This window comes from Ambystoma mexicanum, chromosome 2q (genome assembly GCF_040938575.1).
Source record: "Ambystoma mexicanum isolate Mex_15411 chromosome 2q, UKY_AmexF1_1, whole genome shotgun sequence".
NCBI lineage: Eukaryota > Metazoa > Chordata > Amphibia > Caudata > Ambystomatidae > Ambystoma > Ambystoma mexicanum.
In genome coordinates this window covers 154,598,922-154,615,548 of record NC_090924.1, presented here as the reverse complement: position 1 = coordinate 154,615,548, position 16,627 = coordinate 154,598,922, and the positions used below count along the sequence as shown (strand labels likewise).

The 16,627-nt window shown below is 43.4% G+C and overlaps 1 protein-coding gene across 1 annotated transcript in view; it reads left to right on the top strand.

The window, feature by feature from the left end:
• Nucleotides 1–3,782: 3,782 nt before the first annotated feature.
• The window catches only part of ARF1 (ARF GTPase 1), a 184,121-nt gene continuing 171,276 nt past the window's right edge, over nt 3,783–16,627 (top strand). Inside the window, exon 1 of the mRNA XM_069647077.1 lies at nt 3,783–4,046. The gene's annotated coding sequence lies outside the window, so the exon portion shown is untranslated. The remainder of the gene's footprint in view (nt 4,047–16,627) is intronic.

Genomic DNA, 16,627 nt, shown 5'->3' with positions numbered 1-16,627 from the left:
AACAGAGACTTCTGAAGGGCGATGTCGTCTTGCTAGGTCACTTTGTTTGTTTACGGCAAGCGTGGTTTTCACACATTCACAGTTTACACAGCGTTTCCCTCTGCTGGGCGCAAACGCTTGTTTCACAATGTCAAAACTTTGGCAATGGGTTAAGGACTTTCGATTGTACAAGGAATTCGGCTCAACCCTTTTATGACCACCTTAACTCTCTATACCACCTTTCCTATGGCCTCTTGGTACTTGTCATTTTTTTTCTTCCCAATACTCAATACAGTCTCTTTGTTTATGAGAGAGGTACCAGTCAAAAACCTTCGAAGGGGGCGCCCACGTGGTACCGGACCACTCTATCTCTGGTACCATTGTATTCACAAAAGACCTCTTGTCTAATTATCTTCTTACTGTTGCCTCTGCAACCTTGAGCCTAACACAGTCAGGTTGGCTATCAGCTTCTTCTGACTCACCGGCTGTGCTGAACTCGTTAGCAGTTCCTTTGCCGTGGGATTCAAGGATGGTACCACAATGGCAACCGCATCTCCCCGCCCTGGCTATCAATGCGGGAGGGTGCCATGTACCGCTGATATCCATCACACCATGGGCCAGCTGTGATTCCCGGTCTTATGTTACTTTCATCTGAGGTTTCATGGATCTGGGTTGAAAGGGGCAAGGGCAACTCCCTCCTTGACGTCCTTCCAAGCCTCGCCGCCTTTCTTTTCTTTTTGAACTGCCGTCCTGGAATGACTGCTTCCTTGTGCATTCAGCCTTGCTCAGACTGTGCTCTTGTGCTCTTCCCTTTATCCCTACGGGGAAGGGAAAGGGTAGTCAGGTGTGTGTAGTTGTCGGTAATTGCCTGACTCTACCTGACTCGTGTGTTGGGACATGTAAGGTAAACAGATCGGGTATTAGTCCCTTGTCGTTCACTCTTGTATCAATCTCCATCCCATATAACAAGGCTGTGATCCCTTTTGCTTTATAGAAATTGATTAAATGCTGGCCAGAGAATCTGCAGAATTTAGATAAAAAACCTCCTCATCTGGCAAACAAACTGGTCAATCCTACCCTGTAGATTCACCTGTACAAATGGAATATTCAGATGAGCTGAGATATTAAAACCAGGTACAAATCTTCCTTCAACAGGATACTTTCAATGTGATCTAGAAACCATCTGAATCCGTAACAAACTCTCAGTTTCTTTGCCAAACAAATTATCTGGGACTTTTTACCATTAATCATCAGGTCTTTCTCTGTTGCATAAATCATATGGGGATTTAAAAAGTATTGCAGACCTAAAGGGGTGTGATAAACTAAAACATTAGGGTTTGCATAGGCCATCTAACTAACTAACCCTTTGCTTACCAATTTTAGGACTAACAAGAGAAGCAGTCTCCATTGCCTTCTCCAGATCAGCCAAATCCAAATTAAAGAGGCAGGGGGCTAATATGCACCCTTGCCGTAATCCTCTTTGGGTCTGACAGGTTTCACTCCCCATCCAATCTTACTTGAATGAACCGTTGTGTTGTGTATATGCACTATAATCTCTAAAAGGAGAGGGGACAAACCCCACTGTTTTCATTTTTCCCACAATCGTCCCAATTTACAATGTCAAAGACTTTAGAAACGTCTATTAATGTGTTGTATAAAGATGGATTTCCTTTAACCTGTGTGCTGAACTACATGATGTTGATAAGCAGGACATTCAGCGCCGTTGAGAGACCCCTTCTAAAGCTTATTCAGAATTTCTTCATCACCCCTAGTCTTAAGGCCCAAGCGTCCAGCTCTTTTAATATGACGGCCTCGAAGATTTTGCTATCTGTATCAAGAAGGGCGATCAGCCGATAGTTCGAAGGATCGGCACGATTACCCTTCTTGTAGATAGGAATGATTATACACGTTTTTCAGCCTTGTTGCGCATCATCAGTGAGGTCGAGCTGTGCCTCTCTGAGAACAGTGAGCAAGGAAGGGGTCCACGTCTGGATTCCCCTAGTAACTTAGGGTGAGACCCAAAGTTACTAAATATGCAAAACAAAGGGGGGTCTGGGAGTCTCTCTACCAGCACGAACATGGCCCAATGACCTGTTCTTGGGTGGATGCCAGAGGCTCAGCTCCACCTCATTGATGATGCCCAACAAGTCTGAAACACGTGTATGGGGTTGCTGTTGGTACTCTTGTTCAGAGGAGAATTGTCTAGCGTTTCGGTGCTGGACTGCCCCTGGGCAGGACAAAGACTGATATGCAGGGATATTTCTTCTCTGCGAAACGGACAGTGAGCTAAAGACTTGGTTGAGACTCTCCCAGGGGCCATCCAGCCAAGAACAGGTCATTGGGTTGTGGTCATGCTGGTAGAGAGACTCCCAGACCCCCCCTTTGTTTTGCATTTTTAGTAACTTTGGGTATCACACTAAGTTAACAGGGGAATCCAGACGTGGACCCCTTTATCACTGTTCTCAGAGTGGCACAGCTCCACCTCACTGATGATGCCCAACAAGGCTGAAACACGTGTATGGGGTTGCTGTTGGTACTCTTGTTCAGAGGAGAATTGCCTAGCATTTTGGTGCTGGACTGCCCCTGGGCAGGACAAAGACTGAAATGTTGGCATGTATGCAATATTGGCTGAGCTCCACAACCCTCCGCTCACCCCCATGCTGCAACCCTTGGCACATCAGCCACACAGATCTCTCGGTTACTCTCAACCGGTCTAATGCATTATAGTTACCCTATCAATTGAACAAACACCTTCACCATCTCAGAAGAATCTACTAGCGTCCGCGGCTGAACCTTATTGTAGTTCACATAGGATGGTTTCCCTTTTCCTCCCTTCCTTTCCAGTCATATTTCTTTCCTTACTTTCCTTCTTCTCATCTCTCCCTTTCTCCAATCCTCTTTTCAGTCGTATCATTACAGTCAGAGGTTTCATTGTACATTCCTATCTTGGTATGCACTGGAGCGCACCAGTACCTATAAACAGTAACTTGAATGTGTTTGTAATAAACACCACACTTCTCTGTATTAAATAATGTATTCCAATTGACCCTACCGACACTATGCAATAGGTTTAGAGCCTGTCTCTATTCAACTGATTATTGTTAATGTGTTATTTTTCTAACATTATATGCATGTCCTTAGTATATTGTTACTCCCCCCTTCATACCTGCAGCCTGGTCCTTTACTTATGTATTATATATTGTCTCACTTTGTCATTTCACGTTGACCTATTGTCTCACTCTGCTAGGGACTTGGAATTAGCTATGTAATGTCTACTGTTATTTCTGTTGAAAATACAATATTTAGAACTCTGATTCATTCAACATTTCTGTCAGCCTGTTTTTTTAATAAGGCAAAAAGGACGCAAGTGTCACTGAAGGCAGGCAAGTTATCAATACAGACACACAAATGCGATATAGATATATGATATAAATGTAGTCAAGCGATATGGCAGGGTGGGACACGGTAGGGGGGTAAGAGCTACTACTGCACGAGGGCCGTGACGAGGGAGACAAGATAAACCAGTTTATCGAGTTCCGCTATTTATTTTGACATTTGCTTGCAAAGGAAGCGGCCATCTTTGAACGGATCAATATACCTTTATATTTCGGCACATTCTAAACAATTTTAATGTTTTTCGAAAAGAAATACTTCACTGACCACAATGACGTCACATACAAAAAAAAGTGACTCGTCTTGAATCTTCTTTCTTTTGATACAAAATGAAATCATTTTAATTTTTGCACTCCGACTTTTTTTGGAACTGAATTGCGCACGCTTGTAAGAGTATTAGGATTTCTTTTAGATTTCAGGTCCTTTGGCTGGGAAGCAGCAACCTTCTTAAGTTGGCCGCCCTTTGCGAAGGTGCCATGTCCGACATTGTGGGGGGGGTGGCAAAGAGATCTGATTTCCCAGAGTTCCTCGCGCATAGCTGACACTGACGTGGCCGGGGGGACACCGGGATACGCCATCTTGTGTGAAGGGAACCAACGCCTCGAAGGAGAAACTGGCTGCATAAGCGGGGGCAGCGCGAACAGCTGGAGTGAGCCGGGAGCGGGCGGCCGAGGGTAAGTAGGCCTCTAGGGGCCTGGTCACATTACTAGGAACGCACGGCTGCAGAAGAGCACAGGAGAGAGGCCCGAGTAAAGGGGTGGGGTGAAGATCACGGGGAGGGCGACTGCAGGAAGGGTGAGACGCGAGAGGGGGCACAGAAGACAGCGGAGCGGAGGGGGGGTGGTTTTAGAAACCGAGAGTGGGTCAAGTTGAAGGGGTGGAAGCCCGGGGCTCAAAACGAGGATACACAATGGAGTGCGCAAGGGACTAGGTGATCCCAGGTTGCTTGCTTTTGGGTGGGGAGGTGATGAAGGTGTCAACTCAGAGAAGTGGGGCCTAAGCGTCCGCTTGCCGAGGAGCAGAACCTGGAAATTGATGCTCTCAAGTTCCCCTCGCGAAGACCACCCAGTCCTACCGTTTCTTTGGAGTTTTCATGCATGTTCAATTACAAAGAGCAAAACTACCAGTCCCAGAATTGAAAGGAATCGATGGCCTAATTGCGTATATTAGGATAAACTTGCGAGCTCTGGATTCTGACTTTAAGACAGGAGCATACTATCTCTGTGAAAATGGGATGAAGTCTACCGAACTATTAGCGCGAGAGGGGCAGCACATTTGCAGCAGCTTCAGTGATTGAAATAAGGACTCGAGCAGGGGCTGAAAGCATTTTTTTTTACATGCCCTCTTGTATTCTAATTCTTTTTTGCACACATTATTTTACACGCTTGTCTCCAATTCTCTCATACTGCATTACAGTTGCTTATTTACCAATTCACTGCATACAAGGGTGCCGCTTCTTTTCTCTACTCAAGATGCATTTTATATTCTTTAGTGTGGGGGAGATATTGTCAAATTCTCCTCCTTCTGTCTCCCATCATTCATTCTGCACATTGCCAATACCTGGCTCTTACGGACTTTTGCCACTGTTCACCTTTCCCGCTCTTCAGGGCCCTATTTCATTTTCACCACACAGACCAAGGTTTGACTGCCACCCTGGGCTGTATCACAATTTGCGTCTACATTTGTATTTTATTGAATTTATATAGCCCTTTAATGCAAAGTGCTTTACATGAGAACAAGAAAAAAGTACACAAGCATGAGATGGCAATTGAATCACAACTCGAAAACAGTACAAGGAATAATTTACATTATTGCTCAGGAGGGAGTGGAGAGGGACAGAGGCGTGAGAGTGAATGGGAGGTATGAGTGGAGGTAGTAGCAGAAGAGGGAAGGCGAGAAGGTGTGAGGAGGAAAGAATAAGACTAGATAAGAGCCGATGGTAGGGTAAAAGGGAGTAGAGGGGATGGAGAGGGTAAGGAAGTACAGGAGTAAGAGGTGAGGCATGAGACTGTGGCAGGAGTAGGAAAGGAGGCCGAAGGTGTTAGGGAGGGGAATGGATAAGATTTTAGAGAAGCGCGAAAGGAAGGTTAGGAGGGAGAACGGATGTGGAGGGGGAGGCGGTTGCAGTGGAAGGGAGCGAGGAATTGGAAAGAGCGGGAGGGGGCGCAGGGTGGTGGTGGAGGAGGAGAGAGTAGGAAAAGATTAGCAGAGCGGAGAGAACGAGAAGGGGTATAGAAGGTAGGAAAGGTAGGGGCAATGCATTATAAAAGAATAATAACATGTCATAACATTCCCAAAATCAGAGTTGATGTGGCACAGATTTGTTTGAATGTACGCCATCAGATGGCGTGGGGAGGCCAAAGTAGTTGGTGTTAAAGATAACCAGGCTCTTATAGGCTGCAAACCGGATCAAATAGCGTTAATTTCGAACCCTGCAGCTTAATGCTGATTTTTCCCAGTTGTATAAAGGCAACAGTATAATGTGGGCCCAGGAGCCATGTCTCTAGTTTACTGAACTACTGAATTCCTGTAGTTGGTATTAAATACTTTTTGTAAATACAGGATTAGTTTATTAAGCTGTATAGTCTTGTAGTCGGAACAATGGGAGGGTTATTGCAGGGTAATATCTGCCTCAGTTTACATATTCTTACATGTATTGTCGGTCCTCCACCTACTTGTATTTTTTTCTTTGTGTAGAGCTGGGGTGATAAACAATTTTAAATGAAAATATTATCTCAACCAACTTCCTATTAAAAGAATCCATTTGTGTACCATCAACGCTAATATAGCCCAAAGGTATTTACACCATATATTTTATAATGGTGTTAATTGAATGTATTATCCATGCAGAATATTAAATATTCTCAAATTCTTTGAAACATGAAAAACTCCACACAAACTCATTGGTGTCACATTCACTCTAAATCATTCATGTATCACGTATTTCCTTTTTACTGAAGATTATTTGTAACATTTAGATTTTTTATTATACAAGATATGCATTCATCCAAACTGTTGAATGTATTAATTTTTAATATATACCAATTCTGAAAAAGATCTATTACATAAAATTAATTATAAAAGTATACAAATTCCAAACAAGATCTGCAAAGTTTGACCTATGTTTGTTTGTTTATTTGTTTGTTTGTTTATTTATTTAGTATAGCGCGCAAAACCCAGAGGTAACAGGGCGCAACAGAGGTCAGGAAGATAGGATTACTTAAAAACTTGGTTACAGAATAAGATAGGCATGAGAAAAAGTGCATTGCATTTACAGTTACATTGTGTGGGATGTGCATATATACATATAATTGAGCGAAGGTTTACAAATTTACATATTAATACTGTGCGTAGGAGCAGTTCGGTTGCATTTACATATTTACAAATTTAAGGCTGTGCGTGGTAGTCAGGTTATAGCATTGGCATGATCAGATTAGATGGCAGGGTTAGTCGTGAGGATCATTGGCCCGCAGCCAAGTGAGGGTGTTTCGCCTGAAGCTATAGTAGGATTGGTCTGTCCTAATGTGGAGTGGGAGGGCGTTCCAGTGTTGGGCTGCCAGGACAGGGAAGCTGCTGCCGCCGGTTTTCTTTTGTCTGAAATTGGGTACCTGCAGGCAGTAGGAATTGATCGATCTGGTGGGGCGGGTGGACGTTTTTTTCTTTATTCTGGATGCGAGATAGGGGGGGGCTGCGTTGTTTAAGCATTTGTGGGTGAGTGATGCCGTTTTGAGGGAGATGCGGTCATGGATTTTAAGCCATTTGTGTTCTCTTCTTTTGTTGGAGATGTGTTCCTTAGAGGGTAGGTTGAGGGCTGTTCTGAGAGCGTTGTTTTGTAGTGTCTGTAGTTTGTTGGTTATGCATTTGTTGGCTCCTAGGTACATGGCGTTGCAATAGTCCAGTCTGGATAGTATTAGGGCGTTGGCTATGATGATGCAGCTAGTTTGGGTGAGGAAGGCTCTACATGCCCTAATTAGCTTGCATGTGTAGGCGGTGGAGGATGCTAGTGAGTTGACTTGTTTTTTTAGTGACATGGTTGCATCAAGGTGAAAGCCTAGTGTTTTCACTGTTTTGGCCACTGTGATGGTATTGCCATCAATGTTGAAGGCCTTATAGTTGGAGCTGAGTTTTTTGAGATTGGTATTGGATCCGAGGAGCAGGATTTCGGTTTTCTCATCATTTAGACATAGACCGTGTGTGGCCATCCATGCCTGAATGATGAGATATATTTTGTTTACCAAGGCCGTATCTGAAGCGTAGTTGCCTGAGAGGGGTATGAGGATCTGGGTGTCATCTGCATAATTGGTATATGAGACACCCAGTCTGTCCAACTTGTCAAATAGGGGCTTGGTAAAGATGTTGTAGAGGGTGGGAGAGACGCAGGAGCCTTGGGGCACCCCACAGGTTATTTTAATGGGGTCTGCTGAGGCTAGGGTGGAGAAGACCCTCATAGTTCGGTTGTCCAGGAATGATTGGATCCAGGCTATGGCCTCTTTCGAGAAGTGGGCTGCTGAGGCCAGGTGTTCGCACAGGACTGCGTGATCCACCAGGTCAAATGCTGCCGACAGGTCGAGGAGTAGTAACATGGCAGTGTTCCCTTTGTCGTTAATCTCATTGATCTGGGTTTTAAGATCGATTAAGGCTGTCTCGGTGCCGTGCTTCGGTCTGAAGCCTGATTGGTGGGTGCCAAGTAGTTTGTGAGTTTCAAGATATTGCTGAATCTGCAGGTATGCTACTCTTATCTATTATCTTTAACAGGAATGGCACCGTGGTGATGGGCCTGTAATTGGTGGGAATGGCGGGGTCTAGGGTTTGCTTCTTGAGGAGAGGCAGGACCCAAGATTCTTTGAGGTTGCTTGGTATGGTGTTGGAGGAGAAGGATGCGTTAATCAGCTTGGTTATGAAGGGGGCTAGATCCCTAGCAGCATCCTTGATTATTTGGGGAGGGCAGTTGTCGCCTTTGCAGTTAGATGGTTTAAGTGAGGCTATAATTTTTTCTGTTTCTGGGATAGATATTTTGGTAAATCTGAAGAGATTATGGCCTGGACGGTTGGCTGTTTTGTCGTGGTTGCTGGGAGATGCTTCATTGGTGGTGAGAGTCTTTTTTTCAGAGCGATTTTGGTTTGGAGACTTTTGATTTTATTAGTTAGGGCGTTTTGGACGCTGGTGCACCATGCTTTATCCTTAATTATATTGTCTGGTGGGGGTATAGGGGATTCTAATTCCCTTAGTATAGCAAATAGTTCTCTGGTGTTGGAGCTCGATTTTTCGATTCTTTCATTGAATAGTTTCTTTTTTGTGAGTAGAATTTCTTTTTTGTAGTTGTTTGCACAAAGTTTGAGTTGTGATTTGTTCTCTTCAGTAGGGGAGTTGTGCCATTGGCTTTCAAGTTTCCTTTTGTGCAGTCTAAGTTCTTTCAGCTGTGGGGTGAACCAGGTGTTCAGGTGGGCTTGTTGTTTGCTTTTTTGCAGTTTTAGAGGGGCAATGATGTCTAGTCCTTTTTTTATGGTATTGTTATAGTTTTCTACTAGGAGTTCTGGTTTTAGATTGTCGGGGAGAGCATTGAGGGTTGGCAGTAGTAGTGGTAGGAGGTTGTCTGGGGTTATGTTTTTTTTTGCTCTAGTGGGTAGTGGTGGTGCCATGATTTTTCCTTTGTTGACTTCTCTATTAAGAGATAAGGTGAAGTCAATGAGGTAATGGTCTGTCCAGTGCTGGGGAGTGGTTTTGGTAATGATGGTGTCGCAGTTTAGAGTGGCGATCCAGTCCAAGGTCCTACCTTTATTATGGGTGGGGGTGAGCACTCTTTGGATTAGGCCGGGTTCATCTAGCATGTTAGCTATGGCTTGTGCTGATTTGTCGTCAGGGTCGTTTAGTCCTAGATTCAAGTCGCCTAGTAGTGATATTTGGGTGGTGTCTTTTGTGTTGTTGGCTAGGAGGCTGGATAGGTCTGCTTCGAATGAGCCAATGGGGCCGGGTGGCCTATATATTAGAAGGATGGTTAAGGTGCGACAGTTGGAAATGGGTAGTTTGGCTACTAGGAGTTCGCAGGATTTGAGAGGTGTTTGGGGCAGTGGTCTTAGCTCGAGGTTTGTTTTAGCTATGATGGCTAGGCCGCCTCCTCTGTTGTTGGGCCTGTCCATTCTGATTATTTGGTAATTTTCTGGAATGGCTATTGAGAGTGCTGGGCCTGCTGCTTCGTGCAGCCATGATTCAGTGATAGCTAGGAGGTCGAGGTTGTTTGAGAATAAGGTGTCTGCTATTTCTGTGGCGTGGGCCATTATCGATCTGGCGTTGATCAAAGCTCCGGATATAGTGGTAGTGTTGGGTGTATCCTGGATTGTTATAGGGATGAGTTTGGGTTGGGTGGGGTTGTAGCAGGGTGTGATGTGGCTCGGGTGGATTTTGGTGTGTTGCAGGGTGGGTCTCTTGTTGTGGTAGATGGGCTCGTAGAGACGGGGTAGTCTGGCTCGTAGTCTAGTGTTTCTTTCTAGGGTTGGACAGGGTGCATTATCTGCAGGGTACATGGTTGTGGTGGCAATGACGATGGTAAGGTGTAATATATGTATGAGGAGATACAGTAGGGTGGCTGTTTGGCTCTTGCTGAGGTACATTGTGCGGTTTGGCATATGTAGATAGACAGGGGGTTTACCTGAATTCACAACTCAGGCTAAGAATGGCATGTGCAAGTAGATGCAAGTAGGTAAGGGGTTCACCTAAGAACAGTAATCACATTTAGGCATGTGCAAGTAGATGCAAGTAGGCAAGGGGTTCACCTAAGAACAGTAATCACATTTAGGCTGAAAATGACATGTGCAGGTAGATGCAAGTAGGCAAGGGGTTCACCTAAGAACAGTAATCAAGTAGGCAAGGGGTTCACCTAAGAACAGTAATCACATTTAGGCATGTGCAAGTAGATGCAAGTAGGCAAGGGGTTCACCTAAGAACAGTAATCACATTTAGGCATGTGCAAGTAGATGCAAGTACGCAAGGGGTTCACCTATGAACAGTAATCACATTTAGGCTAAAAATGACATGTGCAGGTAGATGCAAGTACGCAAGGGGTTCACCTGAATTTGGTAATCATATTTGGGCTGGAAGTGGCTGCAGACATATAAATAACTATGCAAGTTGGACCAGTTAGTAGAAAAAAGACTACCACATGGGCGGGGGGGCGCACCACTGTATTGTGGGTTTCGAATAATACCAAGAAGGATCTGTGGTGTATGAGTAAACATGTATACGTGTCTACTGTACTTGCTTCTTGAGTACTATAGAATGATAGCTGTTCAGTAAATGAGATCGCTCCAATCACACATTAAGAAATGCGTACAATTTGTTTGGCGTTAGAGAATGTCAGAGTTTCCGCAGCTGGTGATTGTTACCGCTTCTGTCGTTAGAAAATCAACAATTACAAATGTAGGTGTAGCGCTTCTATTATTTTTTTTATAAGAGCTTAGCCATCTTATGTAGTTAAGCATTACTCACCAAGACAGTTCAGTTAAGCTGACAGGTACCATGGTGCTGTGCGTGGCCAATGTACCATGCATGTTTAGAATCAGTATAGTGCGGCTGAGGGCGTCTCCAGCTTCTGATAGTGAGAGATCCTGGAGTTGAAAGGGCAGAGATCCTGGCCCCTGGCTCCTACGGCTCCGAACAGGCACCCAACAGGCCTTAGAGTGGCCTTGGAGCTGGCCGCCGGCGTGATCCGCCTGCCGGCGGTTACAGCTGATGTTAATGAGGCTCAGCCTCGGTTTCAGGCCGCGCTGCGCCCGGCATGGGCGAGTCAGGCGGCGTGTGGGGACAGGGTCAGGCAGGCCCTGTCCGTGTTCCTCCCCGCTTGTCACGTGGTTCCTCTGCTGGGCTGGGGTGCTGGGGGGGCTCCTGCCCTCGCCCCACGATGAGGAGGAGTGGAGTGAGGGCATTGCTATGCATTGCTACAATTTTTTTTGCACAGCAGTAAGGTCTTTTTTCGGGATCATATAAATAACATTTCTTATTGCCTTTCGTCCATTGGTCCTATGAAAACTAAGATTGCACCCCTTTAACTGTTGTCCATATTGGTTGTGCCAAACGGCTATTTCAATGTACTGTCCATATGGTGACCCATCGTTGATGTACTTTTTTGTTCTTCCTAATTTTTTTGGGGTGAATGGCACAACCAATGTTATTTTAGCTGGTATTTGTATAGCGCCTGCTGCCATTGGAATGGCCTCAAGCGTTGAGGATGAATGTCCTTAGTCTCTGTTAAAAGTAATGGAGTGGTAAAATGTGTATGCATTTTAAAGCTAGATCAAAGGTAGGTAGAACATGGCTAATTCTCTAACAGCAGCCCATATTACAAAGCCGTGAGGACGGGAGCTGTTAGATTGCCAGTCATATGGACAACAGCTAAAGGACTCATTTTTTAGGGTGTTAACCGCTTAATAAAAATAAGACTGAGATATCATTACTTGAAATCGATTTTAGGATGACATTTTAGAGGCTTCTTTTCTGACCAATAGAAAATCCGCAATAAGAAATGGTGTTATAAATTATATAATCCTGAAGAAGACTGATGGCTGTGGATAGAAATTGTGTAGGTCGAAAAAAGTAGCTCTTGTTTGCAATTTGTATATTTCTTAATTTTATTGCAATAGATCTTTTGAATTTATGTTTTAAATTATTTCAGTGCAATAGTTTTCTGTAGTCACTAAAATCCAGGTTTGGTTTGGATGAATGCATATCTTAAAAATCTGAACGTTACAAATAATATTCAGTAAAAAGGAAATAATTGATATATGGGTCATTTGACAGTAAATGTGATACAAAGGAGCTTGGTTATGTGTTGTAGTGGTTTTATGGATTTTCTTTGTATTAGGTTATAGAAATTATAACATGGATAATGCATTAAATGCACTATTTTTTTCATACATGTTTTGCTCATCTTTTCACTGGATATAAATATCTTTGAGCTATAGTAGCATAAATTGGCAGTTGTTGTTTAATGGAAAACACATTGCAAATTCTTTTAATAGGAAGTTATGTCAAGTGCATTTTTTCCTTATAAATTGTCCAAGTTTACTAGTGTCAAGAATTATGGGGAGTGCATTATTCGATAGCCCCACCCCTTTTGTCTATAAGGCTGCACTAGTGAATGCAATGTTGGCTAATAACAAATGTATATTAAAAAAAAATAGAGCAAACTTAGATTTATTTTTTCCCTGCTCAGAACTAGCTAGTAAATATCATTAGCCACAGGAGGTTATGGACCTCTAAGCCATTCAAAGTGTTGTGAATGCAATCAATAGTTTCTGGTATGGTCAGCATTCTGACATCAAAGAAAACTGAGAACTGGCAGACCAGTGCTTCTCAGCATTCAAGGAGCAGTGCTATTAGCCTTGGGAGAAGTTATCTCTTCAGATAATGGTTCTTTCCTAACTTATGGCCCCTATGCTTCACTTTTTGGCATAACTTAGGTGCAGGTCATTATCATGGGATAATGACCCTCCCATGTCGTTTTATGTATTTGACTATGTTTGGGGGGACTTGGAGGTTCGTTTATTTATTTTAAAAAAAAAATTGACTTTCAATATATGGAAGTAAAATAGCTGCATGCTGATTTGTTGAAATGAAGTGAATACTAACTTATGTGCCAATTGTTAATCGTCTTGTATGAAGCCCAGTCCGCAGAGCTCAACATGGTATGAAAGAAAGTTTTCTGTCGACTCGTGATTCTCCTGCAGGATCGCAGAGTTTTGGGTGTTTGTTACCAAACAGTGATTTACATGCGTCCCCATACTCATGCACGCATGTATGTGTACCTCCATTGCCCCAGGTTAAACGCACAGTGACAGTTCGTACACAACAAACCTTTAAATACAACTAGCCTAGTACATTTTCAACAGTAGGGTGGTAGTAGCCGGTCAAGTGGCACAGCGAGTAGAGCGCTCGCTTTGACATCCGTGCAGAGCTTGCTAACGCAGGTTCGAATCCCAGCAGGGCCAAACTCAGCCTTTCATCCTACCGAGGTCGATAAATGAGCACCACACACCGTGGGTAATAATAAGCAGCGCTCAGATACCTGAGGGTTCGTAGCGTTATATAAATGCGAAATTATTTTTTTATTTTAGTATTACTTTGCAATTGTCGTTTGTTAACTGCGCCAGTCAGTGTCTTCCAACTTGGATGGTGTGCAATTAATTTATGCTGAAGTTTTGTTTTTGTTGTCAAAGGCAGTGTTCAGTATAACGCTGACTGGGATTTGCCTGTGACTTCGTTGTGTTTATGTCCCACCTTCAATCCAGATTGTAGAGGTCATCTGACTGCAATCTGGACTTTGCAAATTTCCAGTTAAGGTTATTTCGTTTGCTTCCAAGGACTGAGTTATGTCATAGGTGTCTTGTCATCTTTACTGTAGCCATCCACCTATATCCTAGTACTAGCTGGGGTACCCAGTGTTGCCCATGTCCTGATTGAGTGGTGTCTCATGTGCCCTGGAGGATGTTGCTCTTGTCCTCGTGTCAGCAAGTCTTGCTTCAGTTTGCTTTGAGTCTCATTTGCCCTGGAGAAAGTTGCTCTTTGACCTCTGGTCGGCAAGTCGTGCTGCTTGTTTGTTGTTGTTTCAGAAGCTCTTGGTGCTGATTTTCGCTTAGCATCAGATGGAGCTTTTCCAAGTGATGTTCATTATTTGTGCGGCCTGTTTTTGTGCGGCATGATTCAGTCACCCAATGGCTTCAGCACATTTGAGAAAATGTCCAAGAAAGATTGATTGTGCTCGCTTCTTGTGAATGAACTTAAGTAAACTGTAACCTTGCCATTTCCCATATTTGAAGTGGCTTATTAAAACACTTTTTATGTTTTAATTACCTTTAGGAATGCTTTAATAAACACTTTCGAACTGTATACAGTAATAGTTTTCAAAGGAATAACCAACATATCGAACATTTTATCTTCAGAAACCGTTGCAAATATTTGCCTCCCTTCTAGAACCTACTGTAGTGAATCTGGGTGAGCATCAGTAAATGGGGGTGTCTACGGAGTGAATGTTCTGCATCCAAACATGGACTACCATCTTGCCCCAGAGAGATGAAGAATCCACGCAAAATTTGGTAGCAGTGGGTTTAGCGATGTGGATTTGTATGGGCGGACAAACATACACACATACGTACATTTCAGCTTTATATATAAAGACGACCGTGAGAGTTGTAGCCTCAAACGGAAGACTTGTCTTTGTACATGCATGACAGGATGCTCTTGACAAGAACTGTTTCCAGTCTGTATTCTTGGCACACTCGTGCAGCCATCTGCCTTCAAGTGTCTTTTTATCCATTGTTGTTGGTGACCATGAGTAGTGATTGGAGATTGTGATTGAGTGTACTGCTCTGAGGGAATATTCAGTAAACGTATTTATATGGTCATGACGGAAACTATATATTTCTGTTATTGTGTAGCTGTTCTGATCACTTTGAACATGAAACATTCTGCATTCCTATTTGGCCAGCATGGTGTGATCTGGACATTTCTGATCTCCTGGCTTCAGTGTCGGTGCAGTTCTACCTGTGTTGAAAATGTGGCCCATCATTAGTTTGAGCTATTAGGTGTTGCTGTAAATACTGCCTATGAGCTGAATCTATTGGCGTCTGTATCGATGGGCTATAATTGGGATGAGAGGCGGGGTATGCAGCTTGTGAAGAGTGTTGGGTTTTTGCTCTCCCATCCGCCACCCCTGGCCATGATGGTCACTCTGGCTATTCCCACAACCTGCCCAAACCACCCCACCTCCTGGAGAGTTTTTGAGCTTTGTGCTTTTCAATCCGATGACAAAGTTCTTTCCATGCCATCTTTTGAAAGGTAGTCTTAATTGCAGCTGTACACCAAATTCTACTGTAATACAAATGTCTTAGCTAAGTGTTCCTTTAAAACCATACGAAGAGACCAATCATATTCTAAGCAGTGGGGCCTGTCTGGGACATTAGACTTAGAAAATAGGGTTTCCATCCGTCTGTTGTAACCTCTGGGAATGGACAGACCATTCATAACTTTGAATTGTTACATATAGATTAGGGGCATAGGCTACTAAACAAGTGACAACATAAAGCATGAATTTCTCCAATTTGAAAAATAGAATCAAAAGTTAAATTGAGTATGGTTGGATCACTGGCATATGCTGTCCCAAAGCATGCACAACATGTTTTGATCCACATATTGGTGGGGGATCTTCCGTGACTCTAATGTGGTATATGTGGCAACTGTCACTCTTCCTCTTATATTGAAGACATTTCTTAACAAAATACATTTTAGTGTAATGCTTTCCTGATTCCTTGAGGGGTGGATCCCTGGTGGTTTCCTACAATTGACCATTGTAACCAGGATGAATCAAAAAAGGAAGTGTTGCCAAAGCGCCGTTTATTTCTTTTCCATGTTCGATGACTCGAAAGAAGGCACTACTTTTGTGGTGCAAGTGTTTTTTGATTTCCACCAGTAAGAAACGTAAGAATTTAAAATATTCTTTTTCAATTTGGGAGGAGACACGCTGAGTACCATGGCGCATAAGCACACTGAATATCTTGAGCCACTTGATTGTATAAGCAATGTTTCCTTGCTCAGAATTCTTGTTAAAAGCAAGCTTTGACAACGCGGTTTTGGCTCTTTTAAAAGTAACGTTAGGCACTGCCATAATGTGTACTAACACGGTTCCAAGCTGTTGCCATCTTATAGCCAGTAAGTAGTACCATTCTGGCAGTGCCAGCAAGATGCATGTCCCACGCAGAAGCCAAAACTTTGCCAACACTTGTATTTTCTAGAATCTGCAAGACTGTGTCAGCAGCCGTGGAGTGAATAAACACAACTTCGGGATATCGTGTAAAGCTGGCAACCATTACAAGCGGGTATCCTTTTTTGGCTGAGCGTAAAGTCGGCTCTTGCTTTGCCCTATGGTCAATTAATACTAATACGTGATATATGTGGTGCTACTAATATGGTAGCATATATGTAGTGGTGGATTAGTATTTTTTTGGGTCTGGCTGTCAGCCATAGTTGCTGTATTAAGTGGGGGAAAAAACATAAATGCGACCATGCATGCCAGAAAGAAGCAGCCTTGCAATGGCAGCAGAAGTTAATACCAGTTTTCATTGGTTATTTGCGGTTTCCTTTCGTAAGTCTCCCTGACCAATTGGGATGGCAGAAGTAGGTTGGGAGTCATTTCCATTGGCATCCCACCTGCTCCGGTTTTCTCTAAATGAGTCTGCTGGCAGTGGTATCCAAACATTTTTATATTGAG